Source organism: Pinus tabuliformis, chromosome 2_1, assembly GCF_031772625.1.
Source record: "Pinus tabuliformis cultivar Carrire ecotype Pingquan chromosome 2_1, CPIR1, whole genome shotgun sequence".
Lineage (NCBI taxonomy): Eukaryota > Viridiplantae > Streptophyta > Pinopsida > Pinales > Pinaceae > Pinus > Pinus tabuliformis.
In genome coordinates this window covers 109,070,156-109,086,520 of record NC_142299.1, presented here as the reverse complement: position 1 = coordinate 109,086,520, position 16,365 = coordinate 109,070,156, and the positions used below count along the sequence as shown (strand labels likewise).

General features: G+C 33.1%; 1 pseudogene; it reads left to right on the top strand.

Annotated features, from left to right (window-relative positions):
* LOC149199027 (bifunctional nuclease 2-like) lies at nt 1-15,513 on the top strand (annotated as a pseudogene).
* Nucleotides 15,514-16,365: the final 852 nt, after the last annotated feature.

Sequence of the window (16,365 nt, the reverse complement as noted above, 5' to 3'; positions counted from 1 at the left end):
ATGGCAAGCGCCATGTTTGATGAAGGATTGAACGTTGAAGCTGTAGTAGCAATATATCAAGAAGTTGAAACTGCTCATGAAGCAGTATGTGATCTAGCAACAACTAACGAACGAGAAGATGATAAAGTGATTGAATATTTTTTGATGAGAATATCCAGTTACAACATAACAATGGAAGACAACCTCCATGCAATTGAAAAGAAGGCAGAGAAGGAAGAGGTAGAGCAGGAAGCTCTCACTGAAGAGCATAATAAAGATGTTTTTAACATTGTTTTTGAATACGTAGGCATTCAAAATAACATGGGAAAAAAATTTGAAAACAAAGTTGTTAATAAATTTGATGCATATTTTAAGCTCATTGAAGAATGGATTCAAAAACCAATAGAACAAATTGATGCGAGTCTTAAAGCAGCAACTAGAATAAAAGAATTGAATGAAATGCTGAATATTGATCTTGAGTGTGCAGATTAGAAGAAAAAAGCAGCAGTACCTGATGATGAAAGTGAAAAGAATAATATGAAAGACAAAGATGAATGCATTGAAACCATTTTTCAACAATGGAGTCAAACAGAGATACGATTTTGTTATCCAGAAATATGGAAGAAAGAAATACAGGTATATGAAGTGCAAGAAGTAGAGAAAACATGACAGTTTGAAGATGCAATGTTGTGGAAGTAGTCCATGGTTAACCGAATATTTGAAGAGGATTGTCTAGTAGACAAGATCAGAGTGTGTTTCAGCACAAATTCAAGAAAATCCAAAGAAAATTTGCAGCAATGGCAAGTAAAGAAATATGGAGCATACAACAAGAACCTGCAACAAAGAATGAAGCAATTTCTAGGATTTAAAATTTGGAAGAAGAGAAAAAGAAAATGGAAACTTGTAAAAGTATTGAGTCATTGTAATCCTAGCTGAGACATAGATCAATAGGGATGCTTCAATGATAATTGAGTCATTTTCTATTGTAAGCCTAATAGGCATAGTTGAGTCATCTTGAGTTATACAGTCGTAATTAAGGGGGAGTGTTAGAAATTGTAATTACTCCCACATGAGGAGTAGGCTAAAATTAGAGAGTCAGTTAACTGAGTGTTGAATTTTGATTGTTAGAGTGTTGAGTCAAGTCAAGTTAAGTGATAGGCTACTTTTAGTGTGTGGTTGCATGTCAAGATATTTTAGACAAGTCACTAGTTGGAAAAGGTTAAATACCTTTCATCAGGTTCATTGTAAGAATTAACTTGTGTGTGATCAATAGAAGAGCCACAACTCGTGTGATTTGATTGTGAATTTATGTTTTGTAGGCCATCAATTTTGTTTGCTTTTATTCTGAAGTGATAAGTCTTTCATGTCTTACTCGTTATTGGTATAGGGTACTGAATATATTTGATAGCAGAGACTCGGAGCAGAAATGTATTGTAGAATTTGTGTTAAACTTCCCTTGACATCTATGTTGACCCGTTGAAACTTATCTGAGCTTATATATGGGTCACAAAGATGTAATTTTTCATCTCCATTGTTTCTATGCATCCCCTAGAAAATAAAATTGGTCTAGAAACCTCAAAAACAAATTGATTTTTAAGGATTTAAAGAAGAGGCTAAAGGAGATGCTCAAAGGAAACTTAGTCAACTTGTGAGGCTTATATTAGCTAAAGATAGCATCATTGGGAAGAACAAAGACATGAAATATTATGTTCTGATTTTTGTGACAGTAGATGAAGAGGTGAGATGCCACATTTTCACATTTATGATTCCTGTGGAGCCTTAAAGAATTTAAAGAACTTGTATGACTTTGATTTGGAATTAGAACTTGTATCATTTTTGGTCAAGCTACTCAACTTAGAGTTGAGAGTTGAGGATTCCATGAGTTTAACCTATGGATCAAAGCCATTATGCATGACATAGATGCCATTAAAGGGGAGATAGACATACCTTTGGTAGTGTTCATCAAAGATTTTCACTCTATATATTCACACTATCTTGAATCCTTGCAAGCTAGTGGCCAATTGAAGTCCATCTCATTTGACTCATTAGTGGAGAAAGCCATAGAATGTGAGAAAGATTTTGGAAGGAAGATTAAAACTCAACTCACTGGAGAAATTGTATGCCTTGCTAAAAAATGGATGAATCAATCAAAATAGTCTTTTAGAGGAGAAGGAAGTAAAAGAAGAAAGATATAGGATCTTCACTATGTACAAATGGGCATGAAGTGAAGACATGCAAAATCCCTTGGGAGAAAATAAAAGAAAAACAAGGTTAGAAAGAAGATAGAGACAAAACATCAAATTTGGTCAATGTTGAAGCATCTAATTACATTGTTTCATATTGCAATTTTAGTATGTCACACTCAAAGAAGTAGCAAGAGCCAGCTAATTTGTGACCGTCCTTAAATCACCACTTAATAAAATATTTAAAACTTCAAAAAAAACATTAGTTTATAAAATATTTAAAGCTTCTACTAAACATCAATTTATAATTATCTTTAATCATTCTACTAGCCATTTAGTTTGAGGTCATCTCAAAACTTCTAGATTATATTCAACCATGGGTGCTTTATCTCCTTGAGTGGATTAAAAAATACAGCTTCGGATTAAGAGGAGCGGCGAGGAAGTTAGACATCTAATCCTTATGGATTTATTGAATTGTGAATACTTTGTGAATTAGGATTTCAACGGGTTGTGCATCGCTCACACATATCATGAGGTCAACCAGGAAGCTAATCGGCTTTTGAAAAAAACATCAAATTGTTGTTTCGTAGGATCCCTCTCTTTCCAAGAACATGAGCTCAACCAAAAAATGAATCATCTCCGGAAAGAAGCATCAAATTGTTGTTCTGCAGGATCCTTTTCTATCCAAGAATTCCTTGAATGGCAGGCATCTAAACTTGTGGAATTTCACATCTAATAGAAGTATCACACTATTATCATATTGTTCGTTGGCAGGTTGTAAATTTAAATGTTTATCAAAAGTGCCAAAAGTAAATTGTTTTTCAAAGTAATTATGATGAAGGGATAGCACTATCAAAATCCTCGATGGGTGCATCCAACGCAAAAGTCTAGGGCCAGAGTATAGCTAGTTTTGATGATTTTATGAAATAATTTATAGACGTATTTTTTTAAATATAATTTAAAAAATAAAAATAAAAGTTATTGTAAATAAATATTTATATCAATTTATTAGAAAAAAAAAAAAAAAAAATTTAGCCTTTTTCACAAATATATTGAGTTTTTTAAATCTTAAGAATGAGCTGAATTTCTTGATAGTCAAAATGATTTGGTTAGATATATTATATAAAAATAACATCTTTTAAAATATATTTAAATAAATATAAGAGGAAAACGTTTCCTAAAATATATTATTTACATATTTAAATAGTTTAAATATTATATAAGAGGAGATTGCATTATATTTGATAAGCTAACAATAAATTCAAAAGTTGAGTTGTATGAGGAATGGTTATTGCATCTTTTTGGATTTCTTTATATAACATGCTATACAGTTTAGTTTTGAATTTAAATATATATTTAAATAATTAAGTATATATATTTAAATAATTAGGTTAGTTAGGTGAGAGAAGATTTTGATCTCAATATTTTGGGTTCATGTTTTTTTTGGATGAACAATGTAACATATGAAATATAGTATCACTCTAAATATAATTATGCTTTTACGAAGGATTTTGTTCTATTTAATATAGGAAATATGTTTAGTTTTTTTTGGGAGTTTACTCAGCAAGTTTGCGAAAAAGTAAAGTAAATGTGAATACAAATGTTCTATGTTCGAATTCCTAGGAATTTTATCCATGGCCTTGTGTGGCCGGGAGGACTTCCCACTTAGGTGGTTCGTGATAGCAGTAGGGATCAACTCCATGTCACAACAATATGAGAAAGGCCCTGCTGTAGATTCCTTTATAGAAAAAAGGAAAAAGAAAGGCTCCATTGTAGATTCCTTTATAGACCAAAACAGAAAGGCAAAAAGAAAAATAAAAGAGAGGAAAAATATGCTATTAAGTATAGTTTTAAATGTAAAAGTACATTTGAAGAATTATTTTTTTATGAAATTGAAATTTTATTTGTAATATGTATAAAGAAACAATACTTTGAAGAAAATTTAACACACTAAAATAAAATACTCACACACAGAAGACAAACTGACGGAAAAGGCAGAGAGCCATCATGTGGTCTCTCATGCTCATGTAATTCTCTCTTATTTAAATAGTTTAAAAATACATTTAAATACATGAGCAATGGTCTTAAGATAGTGCGTCTATCTTAGACTCGATTGAGACAATTTCTCAACTTACACACCAGGGAAAATTTTAAGAACCCCCCCTAAATTTATATATTTAATAAATGGGCGAATCTCCATGGTATATAGGAAAAATGGAAAGCGATTTTATCAATAATATAATATGTATATATAATTTTTTGGCGAATCTCTCACCAGGCATGGCGAATATTTTACTCAATTATAAAATCTTGTGTTTATTGAATACACAAATGAAATCATTGCATTTCTTTAAAATATATTTTGAAATCAAAATTACCGAAATTACATATGGATAACCTAGTGGGTGTAGGATAAAATTCACCTGTGTCATTCATAGAAAGCATGAGAAAAAATCTAATATTATATATAAAACCAAGAAAAATTCGAATTCATCACTTCTAGGGACCTCGTAACCACCCTACCAATACACAAGTATGTTCCTATTTGTAGTTAGAAAAATTACCCAAATTACAATCTATTTACTCCAGCATATGTTGGAAAGTTATAGAAGGATGACTAGTGCAATCAATCCATTCCATTTATCCCTGGATCTGTTTCAGTTTAAAATAAAAGTATACAAATATACTTGTCCAATGTCTATGCTTTAACCATTCACCTTAAGATGTTTTTACAACATAATATCCTAAGTCTATTTAATATCTTCATCATCATAAAAGCCAACCTATATCCATCTTAACTCCTCATCTACCACTCTTAGGGGGATGAAATCTATTTATCCCTATGAGCACATGGTAGACCCAGAATTAAGATGGATCTAAGATGATAGAATTTCCCCTTTAAATAGTCTATGCTTACATGAATACCATGGGTCAATACCATAGGTTATCATAAACCTGGAGCTTAAAAATTACTATTAGTAATTTATAAAAATTAATAAAATTAATAGTTGATTTTTATTTTATTTTTTATTTTAAACAAGCTCTGAGAGGGATCAAATATTTTTTCACTCTATGCTAGTTTGCATATCACGATATTTGATACTTCTCGAGGGTTAGTAGATCCAAAGTAAAGATGGATCTATGCTGGTTTAATTCCCCCATTTAAATAGGTTGCATTCCAGGTGAATACCATGGGTCAATACCATGTGCCATTTTGGTGAATACCATGGGTCAATACAATGTGCCATTTTTATTTTTATTAATAATAATGTTTTTTGCATGGTATTAATAACAATCTAGTCCATGGTATTTGTCCCATAGTATTTTTCCCATAGGTTTCACCTAAATATAACACAATTTTTTGAATGTTCTTAAATATAAGGTGATTTATGGAGTAAATATAAAAAAATGTTTTATTTGTTTACCATACCTCACGTTTATTTATATTTTTATTAATTTACCATACCTTTTTTACAAATATGGTATTTGGCCCATAGGATTCACTTAAATAAAATCTCTTTCTTGAGCCTTCATAAATAGAACGAGGGTTATGGACTTAATATAAAAAGAGGTTTTATTTATTTACCATGCGTCTAGTTTATTTATATTTTTATTTATTTACCATACCTTTTGAGTAAGTATAAAAAGATGTTTTATTTATTTACCCTACCTCCACTTTACTTATATTTTTATTTGTTTACACCCTTGCATGTATATAAGGTGACTTATAGAGTAAATATAAAAAATGTTTTATTTATTTACCATACCTCTCATTTATTTATATTTTTATTAATTTACCATACCTCTTTTATAAATATGATATTTGGGCCTTTGGCCCCTAGGATTCACTTAAATAAAACCTATTCTTGAAAATGGGCGAATGGAAGGTTGTAACTCCTAATTTCAAGAGCTAAATTTACCTTTTTAACCCTCTCCCTTAAAATAAGGTGGGTTATTTGAGGTGATTTGTAAACATGTACTATGATACAAAATATTCACCCACTAAAAATTAAAAACCCCTTAATTTTGCCAAAGGGCGAACATTCGCCCATAAAATTATCCTTGTTACACACTAATTTAGGAGAGCTAGTTGGAGAGAATCTCTCATCCAAACTAGAATCCTTGGTTTGAGGAACTAACTCTCATGATTTAATTTAATTAATTATTTTATTTGGATTTATAATTGTTTTTAATAGAGTGAGGCTAACATTCCCCCCCAAATGATAAATCCAAAAATAACAAGGAACCATCTTCCAAGTTCTCGAATTTCTCCTCAAAAATCATTTGCCTAAAAAAAATAGCCAAATCTAGATTCTGAAGAAACTGCAATATGAAGAGACCGTGAGCCAGTTGCATTACTGATTCATCTCTGAATGATTCTTGACAACTCCATCATGTGCCAAGCCGCAAAAGGATCCAATTTTCCTTTGATTGAAAACAGCATCCGGTGTCCACTGACACAATTTGATGAATACCCACTAGGGTATTTGTTGATAATGATCACCCATTGGCTGAAGATATCGAAAAACAACTCAATGTTTCTTTCGCTATGATTAAAGCTGCTCATTACTGTTTTTGTTATCAATCGCCCACTGGCGAATTTGCTGATGCTCACTGCCGATGAAAAATGCCCACTGGGTGATGAAGATGCCCACTGGCTGATGAAAAATGCCCACTGGCTGATGAAGATGCCCACTGGCTGATGAAGATGCCCACTAGCTGCTTCGCTGATGTTGTCGAGACTTTCAGTCTGACAACCACTTGTCAATTTCATTAACATTTTCCCCCTTTGTCAGCTAAAAGGAGTGACAATCATCTGCATTTGATATCGAAACTCCCCCCCTTTCAGGTGTAGGAGACTTTCACTATTGTACTCCCCTGTTCAACTGCACAAGTGTACCATCATCATTTGGCTGTTGGCTGCAATATGTGTGAGTGAATCTGATTGTAAAACTTGTACAATCTTCTGGCTGTGGATGACCATTCCCAGGAATCAATCCATGAATAATCTATCATCAATCTGGCTGACTGTCATTGTTTGCTGCATTTCTCTGATGAATGATTCTGCTTGCCATAATGGTAAAAAGGATGGAGATCAAAACACTGATCTTCCAGATGACAAGTTCTTTGACAATGAAAAATTGTCGATTTGTCTGCAACTTGAGTTTGTGTGCATTTATGTTTTTCTGTAACTTCAATTTCTGTGCATTGATGTTTGTCTGCAACTTGCGGAAAACTTGCTGAGGTGATATGTTCAAGTAATCCGGCACTGACAAACTGAATGGGCTTTGAATAATAAGGGATATGTAAGTTGACATTATCTTTGACATATCCTAAGCTGCGTCGATTTCGATTACTTTGAATTTCTTCCCATGGCTTGATGATGGGTTTGGAAGAAAGTTGAACTAGAACAACTTCAACACTTGAAGTTGGGGGGATGAATGAGTTCGAATGATTAGCTATCTCTGGATTGGTCAAATATTTGGAAGCTACACGCTTCTCTTGCAACTCAATTCTTTGCAGTTGCGATTCTAGTTGAAGGAACTCAATCGTTTCATGTGCATGTTGAATATGCACTTGAATGTCAGCAAGAGTTGTTTCGCTGATTTGCACAATGTTTTCAGCAGTTGATAACATTAATTTGTGAAGAATTTGGTATAGCTAAATGTGTGTCGCCATGTTGTCTTGCTTACTTTGAGGTCACGCTCGCTTGGTGTAGAAGTCGTGCTTGAAAATTGCATACTTGAGTTGACCAGTGAAATGACAGGCTCGCTTGTATTGTTTGTTGATTGCTGATGCTTTAAACACTTGCTTGACTTGTTGACTGGACGCTCGCTTGATGACGATCACTTTGCTTGAAAGAAACTTATGAATGTTGTAATGAACTTTACACAGGCTTGCTTGTTGTAGATGTCGTGCTTTGAACTTTCACACTTGATTTTAACACGCTCGCTTGCTTGGTTGTTTGATTGACACACTCGCTTTCTTTGATTGTTTGAATGACATGCTCGCTTGCTTTGCTTGCACTTACTTGATTGATTATAGACACTTTGTGCTTTATTGAATGTACTCACTGAATGTGTTGATTTAAAAAAGGTTGTAGAACATTGTCGAAAATGCACCCAAGAGACAAATGACAAGTTCAATCTTGATGACTCAGTTGAAGACTTACTTGACTTAATGTATTCGCCTTAACAATTCAAATTAGGGTGTCGGTTACAACCAAGAATGCACCCTTACAAATTATGATTTGCAAGTTACAATTATGTATTGAGCTTATTAAAAAATGGTGCAAGTGCAATTGCCAAAAAAATTGTTTTTGAATGGCTGCAAAAATTGTTGATGTAGATGACAACTTGATTGGATTTTGATGTAGAAATGTCGTCTTGGCTTGAAATGCTTGACTTTGTAGTGTCCTTAACTTGATTTCTTTGATTACATAATGTGAAATGTTATTTCTTAGAAGATCATCTTATCAAGTTGATGATGTGACGCTTTGTGTTTATGAACTTAAGTGATTACAAGAGTGTTGATTTTAGGAGCTTGATCGATGACTTGTAAACTTTTCTTATGTGCATGTAATTGTTTTGTTGAAGCATAAGAAAAAGAGTGTTTTACAGACTCGACAGAAGTCATGCAAACACACCCACGACACAGTGTGTACCTATGATCCCCTTATTCAATTTCGGGCAGATCTAGGACACAAATATATATATATATCTATATATATATATATATATATATATATATATATATATATATATATATATATATATATAGATATAATAGTGAATTACATCAACTTTCACCTTCCTTCATCAAAAAATTCACTTAGTATATCTCCAGTCTATGTAAATTATGAAAATCTGTGGAAAAATAAAAGAGAGGAAAAATATGATATTAAGTATAGTTTTAAATGTAAAAGTACATTTGAAGAATTATTTTTTTATGAAATTGAAATTTTATTTGTAATATGTATAAAGAAACAATACTTTGAAGAAAATTTAACACACTAAAATAAAATACTCACACACAGAAGACAAACTGACGGAAAAGGCAGAGAGCCATCATGTGGTCTCTCATGCTCATGTAATTCTCTCTTATTTAAATAGTTTAAAAATACATTTAAATACATGAGCAATGGTCTTAAGATAGTGCGTCTATCTTAGACTCGATTGAGACAATTTCTCAACTTACACACCAGGGAAAATTTTAAGAACCCCCCCTAAATTTATATATTTAATAAATGGGCGAATCTCCATGGTATATAGGAAAAATGGAAAGCGATTTTATCAATAATATAATATGTATATATAATTTTTTGGCGAATCTCTCACCATGCATGGCGAATATTTTACTCAATTATAAAATCTTGTGTTTATTGAATACACAAATGAAATCATTGCATTTCTTTAAAATATATTTTGAAATCAAAATTACCGAAATTACATATGGATAACCTAGTGGGTGTAGGATAAAATTCACCCGTGTCATTCATAGAAAGCATGAGAAAAAATCTAATATTATATATAAAACCAAGAAAAATTCGAATTCATCACTTCTAGGGACCTCGTAACCACCCTACCAATACACAAGTATGTTCCTATTTGCAGTTAGAAAAATTACCCAAATTACAATCTGTTTACTCCAGCATATGTTGGAAAGTTATAGAAGGATGACTAGTGCAATCAATCCATTCCATTTATCCCTGGATCTGTTTCAGTTTAAAATAAAAGTATACAAATATACTTGTCCAATGTCTATGCTTTAACCATTCACCTTAAGATGTTTTTACAACATAATATCCTAAGTCTATTTAATATCTTCATCATCATAAAAGCCAACCTATATCCATCTTAACTCCTCATCTACCACTTTTAGGGGGATGAAATCTATTTATCCCTATGAGCACATGGTAGACCCAGAATTAAGATGGATCTAAGATGATAGAATTTCCCCTTTAAATAGTCTATGCTCACATGAATACCATGGTATTACCATGGGTCAATACCATAGGTTATCATAAACCTGGAGCTTAAAAATTACTATTAGTAATTTATAAAAATTAATAAAATTAATAGTTGATTTTTATTTTATTTTTTATTTTAAACAAGCTCTGAGAGGGATCAAATATTTTTTCACTCTATGCTAGTTTGCATATCACGATATTTGATACTTCTCGAGGGTTAGTAGATCCAAAGTAAAGATGGATCTATGCTGGTTTAATTCCCCCATTTAAATAGGTTGCATTCCAGGTGAATACCATGGGTCAATACCATGTGCCATTTTGGTGAATACCATGGGTCAATACAATGTGCCATTTTTATTTTTATTAATAATAATGTTTTTTGCATGGTATTAATAACAATCTAGTCCATGGTATTTGTCCCATAGTATTTTTCCCATAGGTTTCACCTAAATATAACACAATTTTTTGAATGTTCTTAAATATAAGGTGATTTATGGAGTAAATATAAAAAAATGTTTTATTTGTTTACCATACCTCACGTTTATTTATATTTTTATTAATTTACCATACCTTTTTTACAAATATGGTATTTGGCCCATAGGATTCACTTAAATAAAATCTCTTTCTTGAGCCTTCATAAATAGAACGAGGGTTATGGACTAAATATAAAAAGAGGTTTTATTTCTTTACCATGCGTCTAGTTTATTTATATTTTTATTTATTTACCATACCTTTTGAGTAAGTATAAAAAGATGTTTTATTTATTTACCCTACCTCCACTTTACTTATATTTTTATTTGTTTACACCCTTGCATGTATATAAGGTGACTTATAGAGTAAATATAAAAAATGTTTTATTTATTTACCATACCTCTCATTTATTTATATTTTTATTAATTTACCATACCTCTTTTATAAATATGATATTTGGGCCTTTGGTCCCTAGGATTCACTTAAATAAAACCTATTCTTGAAAATGGGCGAATGGAAGGTTGTAACTCCTAATTTCAAGGGCTAAATTTACCTTTTTAACCCTCTCCCTTAAAATAAGGTGGGTTATTTGAGGTGATTTGTAAACATGTACTATGATACAAAATATTCACCCACTAAAAATTAAAAACCCCTTAATTTTGCCAAAGGGCGAACATTCGCCCATAAAATTATCCTTGTTACACACTAATTTAGGAGAGCTAGTTGGAGAGAATCTCTCATCCAAACTAGAATCCTTGGTTTGAGGAACTAACTCTCATGATTTAATTTAATTAATTATTTTATTTGGATTTATAATTGTTTTTAATAGAGTGAGGCTAACATTCCCCCCCAAATGATAAATCCAAAAATAACAAGGAACCATCTTCCAAGTTCTCAAATTTCTCCTCAAAAATCATTTGCCTAAAAAAAATAGCCAAATCTAGATTCTGAAGAAACTGCAATATGAAGAGACCGTGAGCCAGTTTCTTTACTGATTCATCTCTGAATGATTCTTGACAACTCCATCATGTGCCAAGCCGCAAAAGGATCCAATTTTCCTTTGCTTGAAAACAGCATCCGGTGTCCACTGACACAATTTGATGAACACCCACTAGGGTATTTGTTGATGATGATCACCCATTGGCTGAAGATATCGAAAAAAAACTCAATGTTTCTTTCGCTATGATTAAAGCTGCTCATTACTGTTTTTGTTATCAATCGCCCACTGGCGAATTTGCTGATGCTCACTGCCGATGAAAAATGCCCACTGGCTGATGAAGATGCCCACTGGCTGATGAAAAATGCCCACTGGCTGATGAAGATGCCCACTGGCTGATGAAGATGCCCACTAGCTACTTCGTTGATGTTGTCGAGACTTTCAGTCTGACAACCACTTGTCAATTTCATTAACATTTTCCCCCTTTGTCAGCTAAAAGGAGAGACAATCATCTGCATTTGATATCGAAACTTCCCCCCTTTCAGGTGTAGGAGACTTTCACTGTTGTACTCCCCTGTTCAACTGCACAAGTGTACCATCGTCATTTGGCTGTTGGCTGCAATATGTGTGAGTGAATCTGATTGTAAAACTTGTACAATCTTCTGGCTGTGGATGACCATTCCCAGGAATCAATCCATGAATAATCTATCATCAATCTGGCTGACTGTCATTGTTTGCTGCATTTCTCTGATGAATGATTCTGCTTGCCATAATGGTAAAAAGGATGGAGATCAAAACACTGATCTTCCAGATGACAAGTTCTTTGACAATGAAAAATTGTCGATTTGTCTGCAACTTGAGTTTGTGTGCATTTATGTTTTTCTGTAACTTCAATTTCTGTGCATTGATGTTTGTCTGCAACTTGCGGAAAACTTGTTGAGGTGATATGTTCAAGTAATCTGGCACTGACAAACTGAATGGGCTTTGAATAATAAGGGATATGTAAGTTGACATTATCTTTGACATATCCTAAGCTGCGTCGATTTCGATTACTTTGAATTTCTTCCCATGGCTTGATGATGGGTTTGGAAGAAAGTTGAACTAGAACAACTTCAACACTTGAAGTTGGGGGGATGAATGAGTTCGAATGATTAGCTATCTCTGGATTGGTCAAATATTTGGAAGCTACACGCTTCTCTTGCAACTCAATTCTTTGCAGTTGCGATTCTAGTTGAAGGAACTCAATCGTTTCATGTGCATGTTGAATATGCACTTGAATGTCAGCAAGAGTTGTTTCACTTATTTGCACAATGTTTTCAGCAGTTGATAACATTAATTTGTGAAGAATTTGGTATAGCTGAATGTGTGTCGCCATGTTGTCTTGCTTACTTTGAGGTCACGCTCGCTTGGTGTAGAAGTCGTGCTTGAAAATTGCATACTTGAGTTGACCAGTGAAATGACAGGCTCGCTTGTATTGTTTGTTGATTGCTGATGCTTTAAACACTTGCTTGACTTGTTGACTGGACGCTCGCTTGATGACGATCACTTTGCTTGAAAGAAACTTATGAATGTTGTAATGAACTTTACACAGGCTTGCTTGTTGTAGATGTCGTGCTTTGAACTTTCACACTTGATTTTAACACGCTCACTTGCTTGGTTGTTTGATTGACACACTCGCTTTCTTTGATTGTTTGAATGACATGCTCGCTTGCTTTGCTTGCACTTACTTGATTGATTATAGACACTTTGTGCTTTATTGAATGTACTCACTGAATGTGTTGATTTAAAAAAGGTTGTAGAACATTGTCGAAAATGCACCCAAGAGACAAATGACAAGTTCAATCTTGATGACTCAGTTGAAGACTTACTTGACTTAATGTATTCGCCTTAACAATTCAAATTAGGGTGTCGGTTACAACCAAGAATGCACCCTTACAAATTATGATTTGCAAGTTACAATTATGTATTGAGCTTATTAAAAAATGGTGCAAGTGCAATTGCCAAAAAAATTGTTTTTGAATGGCTGCAAAAATTGTTGATGTAGATGACAACTTGATTGGATTTTGATGTAGAAATGTCGTCTTGGCTTGAAATGCTTGACTTTGTAGTGTCCTTAACTTGATTTCTTTGATTAAATAATGTGAAATGTTATTTCTTAGAAGATCATCTTATCAAGTTGATGATGTGACGCTTTGTGTTTATGAACTTAAGTGATTACAAGAGTGTTGATTTTAGGAGCTTGATCGATGACTTGTAATATTTTCTTATGTGCATGTAATTGTTTTGTTGAAGCATAAGAAAAAGAGTGTTTTACAGACTCGACAGAAGTCATGCAAACACACCCACGACACAGTGTGTACCTATGATCCCCTTATTCAATTTCGGGCAGATCTAGGACACAAATATATATATATATATATATATATATATATATATATATATATATATATATATATATATATATATATATATATATATATATATAATAGTGAATTACATCAACTTTCACCTTCCTTCATCAAAAAATTGACTCAACCTTCTAAAAAAAAAATTCACTTCTCTCTCTAAAAAATAAATTTACCTTATCACTCCAAAAACAAAAAATAATTTCACCTTATAGCTCCACAAAATCACACCTTATCTCTCCATCACTTCAAAATATAAATTACATTAAAAAATTACAAACACTACTTATCTCTCCTTGATATTTTTTAAATCACTTTGAAAGAAGTGAATTAAACTTTTTGCTTTTAAACCTTCACCCTACATAAATAATGGGAAAAAGAATTTGAATACTATTCAACATATGTTTGAAAAAGTTTGTATTTTTTTTCATGCATACCTTTAGCCAAGTCCTTTTTAAAAATAATATTAATGTTTCAAGCTTTATCCACCTTTAAAAATAGTCTTTGGAGATAAGGTCAACGCTGGTCTTTTTTAAATATGTCACTTACTCCACGTATAAGCTTCACAACTCTGCAATATTTTATGAGCCTTCAATATTCTACAATAATGGCATCAACGGTGCTCCTACGTCACGCTATTAACTTAGTATATCTCCAGTCTATGTAAATTATGAAAATCTGTGGAATTCATTTGAGGGTAGCAAAAATAAGGGTCAATCTCAATCACAACAAAGGCTAGTGGTGCTTTGTAATAGCTCCTTCTCTTCCTCTGATAATTCTTACTGTGGTCGCTTAAATCAATGGGATGAGAATGATGGTGATTACGTGGAGGCTCATGTGGTTGACACTGAGCTAGTGAAACATCAGCAACTGAGAAAGCAGGGGTTATCAGGATCATCAAACTTATGGCATTCATCTGACCAGTTAACAACACCCATAAATGAAGCAAAAGAATCTCAGGTCGATCAAATCAGCTTTATTGAACATGGTCTTCTCTGGCGTTTTCAAAATCCAACAATTTTCCTCAGAATTGCTTGTGATGGAAGCCTCTTGTTGTCGATTATTGTTAATGAATTTTCTATTGGAAAGCTTATATATGCATTGCACGAAGATGAGAAAGGGGGGCATCCAAATCCATTTCAGTTGATGAGAGATTTAGTGGGAACTCTTGGATATGAAGTGTGATTGATACGGATCACAGAAAGAGTGGTGAACACATATTAAGCTCGCATATACATTGGCAAGCTAGAGGAGAAGGTGATGCTTAGTGTGGATGCACACCCATCCGATGCCATCAATTTGGCCAAAGGACGCAAGGTCCCAATATATGTTAATAAAGCAATAGTCAGCACTGATGCTATCAAGCTTGTATATGGAACACCACAAATTTTAGGAAAGTGGAGAGGAAATAGCATAAAGTCCAGTTATGATCTTTCTTTGGACAGTGCTACTGAAGGGCCAGATCTAATAGTTGAGGAATTTAATTTAGTGAGGAATATGCTAATAGTTGTTGTTGAGGAGTGCTACAAAGATGCAGCCTTGCGGAAGGATGAGCTCAACAATCTCTGATACTGGTACACATCAGGATACTGATATTTCAAGTCAATTTAGAAGGGTAAATCAATACACAGTGCATCCACTCTAAAGTGAATAATTCAAAAACTAAAAATCACAACACCCAAAAAAAACTCCCTACGCACAGTGCGCAACTTTCTTCTCCTCTCAGTCTGTGAATGTCCAAGCTTTCGGTGTTCTGACAGAAAAATTTGTATCGACCATACACAAATGGTGATTGGGAATATTCAATTAGCGAGTTATGCAACACAGTCACGATACACTAGTCTGATCACCGTAGCTATGACAGGGACTGATCACCCACAATTTTTAGAGCAATGGACTCATGCAATAACCTCCAACCAGCTTCGTCCATTGGTAGAACACACTCCTCAATCATACCACATGAAGAAAATTTAACACACTAAAATAAAATACTCACACACAGAAGACAAGCCGGAAGAAAAGGCAGAAAGTCACCATGTGGTCTCTCATGCTCATGTAATTCCATCTTATTCAAATAATCTAATAATACATTTAAATACATGAGCAAGTGGTCTTAAGATAGTGCGTCTATCTTAGACTCACTTGATTGAGACAATTTCTCAACTTACACACTAATTTACAAGAGCTAGAGAATCTCTCATCCAAACTAGAATCCTTGGTTTGAGGAACTAACTCTCATGATTTAATTTAATTATTTATTTTATATATGATTAAAATAAACTATAAATAAATAATTGTAATTTATTACAATGAAATTAATTAATTAGTTATAGTAATTCAATGTCAATCATATTTAATTTTACCCCACCATAGGTGCAAATATTGTGTTATCGAACTAACAAGACCATTCGATGATCCAAA